Source organism: Saccoglossus kowalevskii, chromosome 8 (assembly GCF_978046115.1).
Source record: "Saccoglossus kowalevskii chromosome 8, keSacKowa6.1, whole genome shotgun sequence".
NCBI lineage: Eukaryota > Metazoa > Hemichordata > Enteropneusta > Harrimaniidae > Saccoglossus > Saccoglossus kowalevskii.
The window spans coordinates 34919868-34931881 of NC_140648.1; the positions used below are offsets into that span (position 1 = coordinate 34919868).

Sequence of the window (12014 nt, forward strand, 5' to 3'; positions counted from 1 at the left end):
AATACTATTTTCTGAGAATTTTTGACGATGTGGTTACTCATTAAAATGTGTTCACCGGGTTTCCTTTCATCATCTAATCAGATTGTATGCATTGCTTAATTATTTGCCGTGAATATTTGTTGGATTTCAACATGCGAAAGAAACATGTGCATAGTCGTAAACACTGAAATTGTATTATGCCAGCATAAATGACAGTTGTGCAAAATCCTCAACAACAAGGAAGCGGTGGGATACGAACCCACGCTATCGAAATGACTGGTGCCTTAAACCAGCGCCTTAGACAACTCGGCCACGCTACCCATAATTACTTTGCAAAAACGACGCAATTACCCTGAAACTCAAGCATTTCGTGTGTGTTTCGGTATTTACCGAGACGACTGAAGTGATATTTGTAATAATGCAAATGCCAAAAATGCGAATACTATTTTCTGAGAATTTTTGACGATGTGGTTACTCATTAAAATGTGTTCACCGGGTTTCCTTTCATCATCTAATCAGATTGTATGCATTGCTTAATTATTTGCCGTGAATATTTGTTGGATTTCAACATGCGAAAGAAACATGTGCATAGTCGTAAACACTGAAATTGTATTATGCCAGCATAAATGACAGTTGTGCAAAATCCTCAACAACAAGGAAGCGGTGGGATACGAACCCACGCCATCGAAATGACTGGTGCCTTAAACCAGCGCCTTAGACAACTCGGCCACGCTACCCATAATTACTTTGCAAAAACGACGCAATTACCCTGAAACTCAAGCATTTCGTGTGTGTTTCGGTATTTACCGAGACGACTGAAGTGATATTTGTAATAATGCAAATGCCAAAAATGCGAATACTATTTTCTGAGAATGTTTGACTCTGTGGTTACTCATTAAAATGTGTCCACCGGGTTTCATTTCATCATCTAATCAGATTGTATGCATTGCTTAGTTACTTGCCGAGAATATTTGTTGTATTTCAAAGTGCGACTAAAACATGTGCATAACCGTATACACAGAAATTGAATAACGGCAGCTTGAATGACAGTTGTGCAAAATACTGAACAACCTGGCAGCGGTGGGATTCGAACCCACGCCATCGAAATGACTGGTGCCTTAAACCAGCGCCTTAGACCGCTCGGCCACGCTACCCATAATTACTTTGCAAAAACGACGCAATTACCCTGAAACTCAAGCATTTCGTGTGTGTTTCGGTATTTACCGAGACGACTGAATTGATATTTGTAATAATGCAAATGCCAAAAATGCGAATACTATTTTCTGGGAATTTTTGACGCTGTGGTTACTCATTCAAATGTGTTCACCGGGTTTCATTTCATCATCGAATCAGATTGTATGCATTGCTTAGTTACTTGCCGTGAATATTTGTTGGATTTCAAAGTGCGACTAAAACATGTGCATAACCGTATACACAGAAATTGAATAACGGCAGCTTGAATGACAGTTGTGCAAAATACTGAACAACCTGGCAGCGGTGGGATTCGAACCCACGCCAACAAAATGACTGGTGCCATAAACCAGCGCCTTTGACCGCTCGGCCACGCTACCCATAATTACTTTGCAAAAACGACGCAATTACCCTGAAACTCAAGCATTTCGTGTGTGTTTCGGTATTTACCGAGACGACTGAAGTGATATTTGTAATAATGCAAATGCCAAAAATGCAAATACTATTTTCTGAGAATTTTTGACGCTGTGGTTACTCATTCAAATGTGTTCACCGGGTTTCATTTCATCATCGAATCAGATTGTATGCATTGCTTAATTATTTGCCGTGAATATTTGTTGGATTTCAACATGCGAAAGAAACATGTGCATAGTCGTAAACACTGAAATTGTATTATGCCAGCATAAATGACAGTTGTGCAAAATACTCAACAACAAGGCAGCGTTGGGATACGAACCCACGCCATCGAAATGACTGGTGCCTTAAACAAGCACCTTTGACCGCTCGGCCACGCCACCCACAATTATATTTCAAAAACGACGCAATTACCCTGAAACACAAGCATTTCATGTGTGTTTGGGTATTTACCGAGACGACTGAAGTGATATTTGTAACAATGCAAATGCCAAAAATGCGAATACTATTTTCTGAGAATTTTTGACGCTGTGGTTACTCATTAAAATGAGTTCACCGGGTTTCATTTCATCATCGAATCAGATTGTATGCATTGCTTAATTATTTGCCGTGAATATTTGTTGGATTTCAACATGCGAAAGAAACATGTGCATAGTCGTAAACACTGAAATTGTATTATGCCAGCATAAATGACAGTTGTGCAAAATCCTCAACAACAAGGAAGCGGTGGGATACGAACCCACGCCATCGAAATGACTGGTGCCTTAAATCAGCGCCTTAGACAACTCGGCCACGCTACCCATAATTACTTTGCAAAAACGACGCAATTACCCTGAAACTCAAGCATTTCGTGTGTGTTTCGGTATTTACCGAGACGACTGAAGTGATATTTGTAATAATGCAAATGCCAAAAATGCGAATACTATTTACTGAGAATTTTTGACTCTGTGGTTACTCATTAAAATGTGTCCACCGGGTTTCATTTCATCATCTAATCAGATTGTATGCATTGCTTAGTTACTTGCCGTGAATATTTGTTGTATTTCAAAGTGCGACTAAAACATGTGCATAACCGTATACACAGAAATTGAATAACGGCAGCTTGAATGACAGTTGTGCAAAATACTGAACAACCTGGCAGCGGTGGGATTCGAACCCACGCCATCGAAATGACTGGTGCCTTAAACCAACGCCTTAGACCACTCGACCACGCTACCCATAATTACTTTGCAAAAACGACGCAATTACCCTGAAACTCAAGCATTTCGTGTGTGTTTCGGTATTTGCCGAGACGACTGAAGTGATATTTGTAATAATGCAAATGCCAAAAATGCGAATACTATTTTCTGGGAATTTTTGACGCTGTGGTTACTCATTCAAATGTGTTCACCGGGTTTCATTTCATCATCGAATCAGATTGTATGCATTGCTTAATTACTTGCCGTGAATATTTGTTGGATTTCAAAGTGCGACTAAAACATGTGCATAACCGTATACACAGAAATTGAATAACGGCAGCTTGAATGACATTTGTGCAAAATACTGAACATCCTGGCAGCGGTGCAATTCGAACCCACGCCATCGAAATGACTGGTGCCTTAAACCAGCGCCTTGGACCGCTCGGCCACGCTACCCGTAATTACATGGCAAAAACGACTCAATTACCCTGAAACTCAAGCATTTTGTGTGTGTTTCGGTATTTACCGAGACGACTGAAGTGATATTTGTAATAATGCAAATACCAAAAATTCGAATACTATTTCCTGGGAATTGTTGATGCTGTAGATACAAACTAAAATGACGTTCACCGGGTTTCATTTCATCATCTAATCAGATTGTATGCATTGCTTAGTTACTTGCCGTGAATATTTGTTGTATTTCAAAGTGCGACTAAAACATGTGCATAACCGTATACACAGAAATTGAATAACGGCAGCTTGAATGACAGTTGTGCAAAATACTGAACAACCTGGCAGCGATGGGATTCGAACCCACGCCATCGAAGCCTAAAACCAGCGCCTTAGACCGCTCGGCCACGCTACCCATAATTACTTTACTAAAACAAGGCAATTACCCTGGAACAAAAGCATTTCATGTGTGTTTCGGTATTTACCGAGACGACTGAAGTGATATTTGTAACAATGCAAATGCCAAAAACGCGAATACTATTTTCTGGGAATTGTTGACGCTGTAGTTACTCATTAAAATGTGTTCACCGGGTTTCATTTCGTCATCTAATCAGATTGTATGCACTGCTTAATTATTTGCCGTGAATATTTGTTGGATTTCAACATGCGAAATAAACATGTGCATAGTCGGAAACACTGAAATTGTATCATGCCAGCATAAATGACTGTTGTGCAAAATACTAAACAACATGGCAGCGGTGGGATTCGAATCCACGCCATCGAAATGACTGGTGCCTAAAACCAGCGCCTTAGACCGCTCGGCCACGCTACCCATAATTAATTTACTAAAACAAGGCAATTACCCTGGAACAAAAGCATTTCATGTGTGTTTCGGTATTTACCGAGACGACTGAAGTGATATTTTTAACAATGCAAATGCCACAAATTCGAATACTATTTCCTGGGAATTGTTGACGCTGTAGATACTCACTAAAATGACGTTCACCGGGTTTCATTTCATCATCTAATCAGATTGTATGCATTGCTTAGTTACTTGCCGTGAATATTTGTTTTATTTCAAAGTGCGACTAAAACATGTGCATAGCCGTATACACAGAAATTGAATAACGGCAGCTTGAATGACAGTTGTGCAAAATCCTCAACAACAAGGAAGCGGTGGGATACGAACCCACGCCATCGAAATGACTGGTGCCTTAAACCAGCGCCTTAGACAACTCGGCCACGCTACCCATAATTACTTTGCAAAAACGACGCAATTACCCTGAAACTCAAGCATTTCGTGTGTGTTTCGGTATTTACCGAGACGACTGAAGTGATATTTGTAATAATGCAAATGCCAAAAATGCGAATACTATTTTCTGAGAATTTTTGACGATGTGGTTACTCATTAAAATGTGTTCACCGGGTTTCCTTTCATCATCTAATCAGATTGTATGCATTGCTTAATTATTTGCCGTGAATATTTGTTGGATTTCAACATGCGAAAGAAACATGTGCATAGTCGTAAACACTGAAATTGTATTATGCCAGCATAAATGACAGTTGTGCAAAATCCTCAACAACAAGGAAGCGGTGGGATACGAACCCACGCCATCGAAATGACTGGTGCCTTAAACCAGCGCCTTAGACAACTCGGCCACGCTACCCATAATTACTTTGCAAAAACGACGCAATTACCCTGAAACTCAAGCATTTCGTGTGTGTTTCGGTATTTACCGAGACGACTGAAGTGATATTTGTAATAATGCAAATGCCAAAAATGCGAATACTATTTTCTGAGAATGTTTGACTCTGTGGTTACTCATTAAAATGTGTCCACCGGGTTTCATTTCATCATCTAATCAGATTGTATGCATTGCTTAGTTACTTGCCGAGAATATTTGTTGTATTTCAAAGTGCGACTAAAACATGTGCATAACCGTATACACAGAAATTGAATAACGGCAGCTTGAATGACAGTTGTGCAAAATACTGAACAACCTGGCAGCGGTGGGATTCGAACCCACGCCATCGAAATGACTGGTGCCTTAAACCAGCGCCTTAGACCGCTCGGCCACGCTACCCATAATTACTTTGCAAAAACGACGCAATTACCCTGAAACTCAAGCATTTCGTGTGTGTTTCGGTATTTACCGAGACGACTGAATTGATATTTGTAATAATGCAAATGCCAAAAATGCGAATACTATTTTCTGGGAATTTTTGACGCTGTGGTTACTCATTCAAATGTGTTCACCGGGTTTCATTTCATCATCGAATCAGATTGTATGCATTGCTTAGTTACTTGCCGTGAATATTTGTTGGATTTCAAAGTGCGACTAAAACATGTGCATAACCGTATACACAGAAATTGAATAACGGCAGCTTGAATGACAGTTGTGCAAAATACTGAACAACCTGGCAGCGGTGGGATTCGAACCCACGCCAACAAAATGACTGGTGCCATAAACCAGCGCCTTTGACCGCTCGGCCACGCTACCCATAATTACTTTGCAAAAACGACGCAATTACCCTGAAACTCAAGCATTTCGTGTGTGTTTCGGTATTTACCGAGACGACTGAAGTGATATTTGTAATAATGCAAATGCCAAAAATGCAAATACTATTTTCTGAGAATTTTTGACGCTGTGGTTACTCATTCAAATGTGTTCACCGGGTTTCATTTCATCATCGAATCAGATTGTATGCATTGCTTAATTATTTGCCGTGAATATTTGTTGGATTTCAACATGCGAAAGAAACATGTGCATAGTCGTAAACACTGAAATTGTATTATGCCAGCATAAATGACAGTTGTGCAAAATACTCAACAACAAGGCAGCGTTGGGATACGAACCCACGCCATCGAAATGACTGGTGCCTTAAACAAGCACCTTTGACCGCTCGGCCACGCCACCCATAATTATATTTCAAAAACGACGCAATTACCCTGAAACACAAGCATTTCATGTGTGTTTGGGTATTTACCGAGACGACTGAAGTGATATTTTTAACAATGCAAATGCCACAAATTCGAATACTATTTCCTGGGAATTGTTGACGCTGTAGATACTCACTAAAATGACGTTCACCGGGTTTCATTTCATCATCTAATCAGATTGTATGCATTGCTTAGTTACTTGCCGTGAATATTTGTTTTATTTTAAAGTGCGACTAAAACATGTGCATAGCCGTATACACAGAAATTGAATAACGGCAGCTTGAATGACAGTTGTGCAAAATACTCAACAACCTGGCAGCGGTGGGATTCGAACCCACGCCATCGAGATGACTGGTGCCTTAAACCAGCGCCTTAGACCGCTCGGCCACGCTACCCATAATTACTTTGCAAAAACGACGCAATTACCCTGAAACTCAAGCATTTCGTGTGTGTTTCGGTATTTACCGAGACGACTGAAGTGATATTTGTAATAATGCAAATGCCAAAAATGCGAATACTATTTTCTGAGAATTTTTGACGCTGTGGTTACTCATTAAAATGTGTTCACCGGGTTTCATTTCATCATCTAATCAGATTGCATGCATTGCTTAATTATTTGCCGTGAATATTTGTTGGATTTCAACATGCGAAAGAAACATGTGCATAGTCGTAAACACTGAAATTGTATTATGCCAGCATAAATGACAGTTGTGCAAAATCCTCAACAACAAGGAAGCGGTGGGATACGAACCCACGCCATCGAAATGACTGGTGCCTTAAATCAGCGCCTTAGACAACTCGGCCACGCTACCCATAATTACTTTGCAAAAACGACGCAATTACCCTGAAACTCAAGCATTTCGTGTGTGTTTCGGTATTTACCGAGACGACTGAAGTGATATTTGTAATAATGCAAATGCCAAAAATGCGAATACTATTTACTGAGAATTTTTGACTCTGTGGTTACTCATTAAAATGTGTCCACCGGGTTTCATTTCATCATCTAATCAGATTGTATGCATTGCTTAGTTACTTGCCGTGAATATTTGTTGTATTTCAAAGTGCGACTAAAACATGTGCATAACCGTATACACAGAAATTGAATAACGGCAGCTTGAATGACAGTTGTGCAAAATACTGAACAACCTGGCAGCGGTGGGATTCGAACCCACGCCATCGAAATGACTGGTGCCTTAAACCAACGCCTTAGACCACTCGACCACGCTACCCATAATTACTTTGCAAAAACGACGCAATTACCCTGAAACTCAAGCATTTCGTGTGTGTTTCGGTATTTGCCGAGACGACTGAAGTGATATTTGTAATAATGCAAATGCCAAAAATGCGAATACTATTTTCTGGGAATTTTTGACGCTGTGGTTACTCATTCAAATGTGTTCACCGGGTTTCATTTCATCATCGAATCAGATTGTATGCATTGCTTAATTACTTGCCGTGAATATTTGTTGGATTTCAAAGTGCGACTAAAACATGTGCATAACCGTATACACAGAAATTGAATAACGGCAGCTTGAATGACATTTGTGCAAAATACTGAACATCCTGGCAGCGGTGCAATTCGAACCCACGCCATCGAAATGACTGGTGCCTTAAACCAGCGCCTTGGACCGCTCGGCCACGCTACCCGTAATTACATGGCAAAAACGACTCAATTACCCTGAAACTCAAGCATTTTGTGTGTGTTTCGGTATTTACCGAGACGACTGAAGTGATATTTGTAATAATGCAAATACCAAAAATTCGAATACTATTTCCTGGGAATTGTTGATGCTGTAGATACTAACTAAAATGACGTTCACCGGGTTTCATTTCATCATCTAATCAGATTGTATGCATTGCTTAGTTACTTGCCGTGAATATTTGTTGTATTTCAAAGTGCGACTAAAACATGTGCATAACCGTATACACAGAAATTGAATAACGGCAGCTTGAATGACAGTTGTGCAAAATACTGAACAACCTGGCAGCGATGGGATTCGAACCCACGCCATCGAAGCCTAAAACCAGCGCCTTAGACCGCTCGGCCACGCTACCCATAATTACTTTACTAAAACAAGGCAATTACCCTGGAACAAAAGCATTTCATGTGTGTTTCGGTATTTACCGAGACGACTGAAGTGATATTTGTAACAATGCAAATGCCAAAAACGCGAATACTATTTTCTGGGAATTGTTGACGCTGTAGTTACTCATTAAAATGTGTTCACCGGGTTTCATTTCGTCATCTAATCAGATTGTATGCACTGCTTAATTATTTGCCGTGAATATTTGTTGGATTTCAACATGCGAAATAAACATGTGCATAGTCGGAAACACTGAAATTGTATCATGCCAGCATAAATGACTGTTGTGCAAAATACTAAACAACATGGCAGCGGTGGGATTCGAATCCACGCCATCGAAATGACTGGTGCCTAAAACCAGCGCCTTAGACCGCTCGGCCACGCTACCCATAATTAATTTACTAAAACAAGGCAATTACCCTGGAACAAAAGCATTTCATGTGTGTTTCGGTATTTACCGAGACGACTGAAGTGATATTTTTAACAATGCAAATGCCACAAATTCGAATACTATTTCCTGGGAATTGTTGACGCTGTAGATACTCACTAAAATGACGTTCACCGGGTTTCATTTCATCATCTAATCAGATTGTATGCATTGCTTAGTTACTTGCCGTGAATATTTGTTTTATTTCAAAGTGCGACTAAAACATGTGCATAGCCGTATACACAGAAATTGAATAACGGCAGCTTGAATGACAGTTGTGCAAAATACTCAACAACCTGGCAGCGGTGGGATTCGAACCCACGCCATCGAAATTACTGGTGCCTTAAACCAGCGCCTTAGACCGCTCGGCCACGCTACCCATAATTACTTTACTAAAACAAGGCAATTACCCTGGAACAAAAGCATTTCATGTGTGTTTCGGTATTTACCGAGACGACTGAAGTGATATTTTTAACAATGCAAATGCCACAAATTCGAATACTATTTCCTGGGAATTGTTGACGCTGTAGATACTCACTAAAATGACGTTCACCGGGTTTCATTTCATCATCTAATCAGATTGTATGCATTGCTTAGTTACTTGCCGTGAATATTTGTTTTATTTTAAAGTGCGACTAAAACATGTGCATAGCCGTATACACAGAAATTGAATAACGGCAGCTTGAATGACAGTTGTGCAAAATACTCAACAACCTGGCAGCGTTGGGATTCGAACCCACGCCATCGAGATGACTGGTGCCTTAAACCAGCGCCTTAGACCGCTCGGCCACGCTACCCATAATTACTTTGCAAAAACGACGCAATTACCCTGAAACTCAAGCATTTCGTGTGTGTTTCGGTATTTACCGAGACGACTGAAGTGATATTTGTAATAATGCAAATGCCAAAAATGCGAATACTATTTTCTGAGAATTTTTGACGCTGTGGTTACTCATTAAAATGTGTTCACCGGGTTTCATTTCATCATCTAATCAGATTGCATGCATTGCTTAATTATTTGCCGTGAATATTTGTTGGATTTCAACATGCGAAAGAAACATGTGCATAGCCGTAAACACTGAAATTGTATTATGCCAGCATAAATGACAGTTGTGCAAAATCCTCAACAACAAGGAAGCGGTGGGATACGAACCCACGCCATCGAAATGACTGGTGCCTTAAATCAGCGCCTTAGACAACTCGGCCACGCTACCCATAATTACTTTGCAAAAACGACGCAATTACCCTGAAACTCAAGCATTTCGTGTGTGTTTCGGTATTTACCGAGACGACTGAAGTGATATTTGTAATAATGCAAATGCCACAAATTCGAATACTATTTCCTGGGAATTGTTGATGCTGTAGATACTCACTAAAATGACGTTCACCGGGTTTCATTTCATCATCTAATCAGATTGTATGAATTGCTTAGTTACTTGCCGTGAATATTTGTTGGATTTAAAAGTGCGACTAAAACATGTGCATAACCGTATACACAGAAATTGAATAACGGCAGCTTGAATGACAGTTGTGCAAAATACTGAACAACCTGGCAGCGGTGGGATTCGAACCCACGCCATCGAAATGACTGGTGCCTTAAACCAACGCCTTAGACCACTCGGCCACGCTACCCATAATTACTTTGCAAAAACGACGCAATTACCCTGAAACTCAAGCATTTCGTGTGTGTTTCGGTATTTGCCGAGACGACTGAAGTGATATTTGTAATAATGCAAATGCCAAAAATGCGAATACTATTTTCTGGGAATTTTTGACGCTGTGGTTACTCATTCAAATGTGTTCACCGGGTTTCATTTCATCATCTAATCAGATTGTATGCATTGCTTAGTTACTTGCCGTGAATATTTGTTGTATTTCAAAGTGCGACTAAAACATGTGCATAACCGTATACACAGAAATTAAATAACGGCAGCTTGAATGACAGTTGTGCAAAATACTGAACAACCTGGCAGCGATGGGATTCGAACCCACGCCATCGAAGCCTAAAACCAGCGCCTTAGACCGCTCGGCCACGCTACCCATAATTACTTTACTAAAACAAGGCAATTACCCTGGAACAAAAGCATTTCATGTGTGTTTCGGTATTTACCGAGACGACTGAAGTGATATTTTTAAAAATGCAAATGCCACAAATTCGAATACTATTTCCTGGAAATTGTTGACGCTGTAGATACTCACTAAAATTTCGTTCACCGGGTTTCATTTCATCATCTAATCAGATTGTATGCATTGCTTAGTTACTTGCCGTGAATATTTGTTTTATTTCAAAGTGCGACTAAAACATGTGCATAGCCGTATACACAGAAATTGAATAACGGCAGCTTGAATGACAGTTGTGCAAAATACTCAACAACCTGGCAGCGGTGGGATTCGAACCCACGCCATCGAAATGACTGGTGCCTTAAACCAGCGCCTTAGACCGCTCGGCCACGCTACCCATAATTACTTTGCAAAAACAAGGCAATTACCCCGAAACACAAGCATTTCATGTGTGTTTCGGTATTTACCGAGACGACTGAAGTGATATTTGTAACAATGCAAATGCCAAAAACGCGAATACTATTTTCTGGGAATTTTTGACGCTGTAGTTACTCATTAAAATCTGTTCACCGGGTTTCATTTCGTCATCTAATCAGATTGTATGCACTGCTTAATTATTTGCCGTGAATATTTGTTGGATTTCAACATGCGAAATAAACATGTGCATAGTCGGAAACACTGAAATTGTATCATGCCAGCATAAATGACTGTTGTGCAAAATACTAAACAACATGGCAGCGGTGGGATTCGAACCCACGCCATCGAAATGACTGGTGCCTAAAACCAGCGCCTTAGACCGCTCGGCCACGCTACCCATAATTAATTTACTAAAACAAGGCAATTACCCTGGAACAAAAGCATTTCATGTGTGTTTCGGTATTTACCGAGACGACTGAAGTGATATTTTTAACAATGCAAACGCCACAAATTCGAATACTATTTCCTGGAAATTGTTGACGCTGTAGATACTCACTAAAATTTCGTTCACCGGGTTTCATTTCATCATCTAATCAGATTGTATGCATTGCTTAGTTACTTGCCGTGAATATTTGTTTTATTTCAAAGTGCGACTAAAACATGTGCATAGCCGTATACACAGAAATTGAATAACGGCAGCTTGAATGACAGTTGTGCAAAATACTCAACAACCTGGCAGCGGTGGGATTCGAACCCACGCCATCGAAATGACTGGTGCCTTAAACCAGCGCCTTAGACCGCTCGGCCACGCTACCCATAATTACTTTGCAAAAACAAGGCAATTACCCCGAAACACAAGCATTTCATGTGTG

The 12014-nt window shown here is 40.3% G+C and overlaps 18 non-coding genes across 18 annotated transcripts; all 18 read right to left on the minus strand.

The window, feature by feature from the left end:
- Positions 1 to 1051: 1051 nt before the first annotated feature.
- TRNAL-AAG (transfer RNA leucine (anticodon AAG)) lies at positions 1052 to 1133 on the minus strand. Its single transcript has one exon. It is a non-coding gene; the product is annotated as a tRNA-Leu (tRNA).
- A 335-nt stretch (positions 1134 to 1468) lies between these two features.
- On the minus strand, positions 1469 to 1550 carry TRNAH-AUG (transfer RNA histidin (anticodon AUG)). The gene has a single exon. It is a non-coding gene; the product is annotated as a tRNA-His (tRNA).
- Positions 1551 to 2719: 1169 nt separating this feature from the next.
- Positions 2720 to 2801, minus strand: TRNAL-AAG (transfer RNA leucine (anticodon AAG)). Its single transcript has one exon. It is a non-coding gene; the product is annotated as a tRNA-Leu (tRNA).
- Positions 2802 to 3554: 753 nt separating this feature from the next.
- TRNAL-UAG (transfer RNA leucine (anticodon UAG)) lies at positions 3555 to 3627 on the minus strand. Its single transcript has one exon. It is a non-coding gene; the product is annotated as a tRNA-Leu (tRNA).
- Positions 3628 to 3962: 335 nt separating this feature from the next.
- TRNAL-UAG (transfer RNA leucine (anticodon UAG)) lies at positions 3963 to 4044 on the minus strand. The gene has a single exon. It is a non-coding gene; the product is annotated as a tRNA-Leu (tRNA).
- A 1170-nt stretch (positions 4045 to 5214) lies between these two features.
- On the minus strand, positions 5215 to 5296 carry TRNAL-AAG (transfer RNA leucine (anticodon AAG)). The gene has a single exon. It is a non-coding gene; the product is annotated as a tRNA-Leu (tRNA).
- Positions 5297 to 5631: 335 nt separating this feature from the next.
- Positions 5632 to 5713, minus strand: TRNAH-AUG (transfer RNA histidin (anticodon AUG)). The gene has a single exon. It is a non-coding gene; the product is annotated as a tRNA-His (tRNA).
- Positions 5714 to 6466: 753 nt separating this feature from the next.
- TRNAL-AAG (transfer RNA leucine (anticodon AAG)) lies at positions 6467 to 6548 on the minus strand. The gene has a single exon. It is a non-coding gene; the product is annotated as a tRNA-Leu (tRNA).
- A 752-nt stretch (positions 6549 to 7300) lies between these two features.
- Positions 7301 to 7382, minus strand: TRNAL-AAG (transfer RNA leucine (anticodon AAG)). Its single transcript has one exon. It is a non-coding gene; the product is annotated as a tRNA-Leu (tRNA).
- Positions 7383 to 8135: 753 nt separating this feature from the next.
- TRNAL-UAG (transfer RNA leucine (anticodon UAG)) lies at positions 8136 to 8208 on the minus strand. The gene has a single exon. It is a non-coding gene; the product is annotated as a tRNA-Leu (tRNA).
- A 335-nt stretch (positions 8209 to 8543) lies between these two features.
- Positions 8544 to 8625, minus strand: TRNAL-UAG (transfer RNA leucine (anticodon UAG)). The gene has a single exon. It is a non-coding gene; the product is annotated as a tRNA-Leu (tRNA).
- A 336-nt stretch (positions 8626 to 8961) lies between these two features.
- Positions 8962 to 9043, minus strand: TRNAL-AAG (transfer RNA leucine (anticodon AAG)). The gene has a single exon. It is a non-coding gene; the product is annotated as a tRNA-Leu (tRNA).
- A 336-nt stretch (positions 9044 to 9379) lies between these two features.
- Positions 9380 to 9461, minus strand: TRNAL-AAG (transfer RNA leucine (anticodon AAG)). The gene has a single exon. It is a non-coding gene; the product is annotated as a tRNA-Leu (tRNA).
- A 753-nt stretch (positions 9462 to 10214) lies between these two features.
- TRNAL-AAG (transfer RNA leucine (anticodon AAG)) lies at positions 10215 to 10296 on the minus strand. Its single transcript has one exon. It is a non-coding gene; the product is annotated as a tRNA-Leu (tRNA).
- A 335-nt stretch (positions 10297 to 10631) lies between these two features.
- On the minus strand, positions 10632 to 10704 carry TRNAL-UAG (transfer RNA leucine (anticodon UAG)). Its single transcript has one exon. It is a non-coding gene; the product is annotated as a tRNA-Leu (tRNA).
- Positions 10705 to 11040: 336 nt separating this feature from the next.
- On the minus strand, positions 11041 to 11122 carry TRNAL-AAG (transfer RNA leucine (anticodon AAG)). The gene has a single exon. It is a non-coding gene; the product is annotated as a tRNA-Leu (tRNA).
- A 335-nt stretch (positions 11123 to 11457) lies between these two features.
- Positions 11458 to 11539, minus strand: TRNAL-UAG (transfer RNA leucine (anticodon UAG)). The gene has a single exon. It is a non-coding gene; the product is annotated as a tRNA-Leu (tRNA).
- Positions 11540 to 11875: 336 nt separating this feature from the next.
- On the minus strand, positions 11876 to 11957 carry TRNAL-AAG (transfer RNA leucine (anticodon AAG)). Its single transcript has one exon. It is a non-coding gene; the product is annotated as a tRNA-Leu (tRNA).
- Between the last annotated feature and the right edge of the window lie 57 nt (positions 11958 to 12014).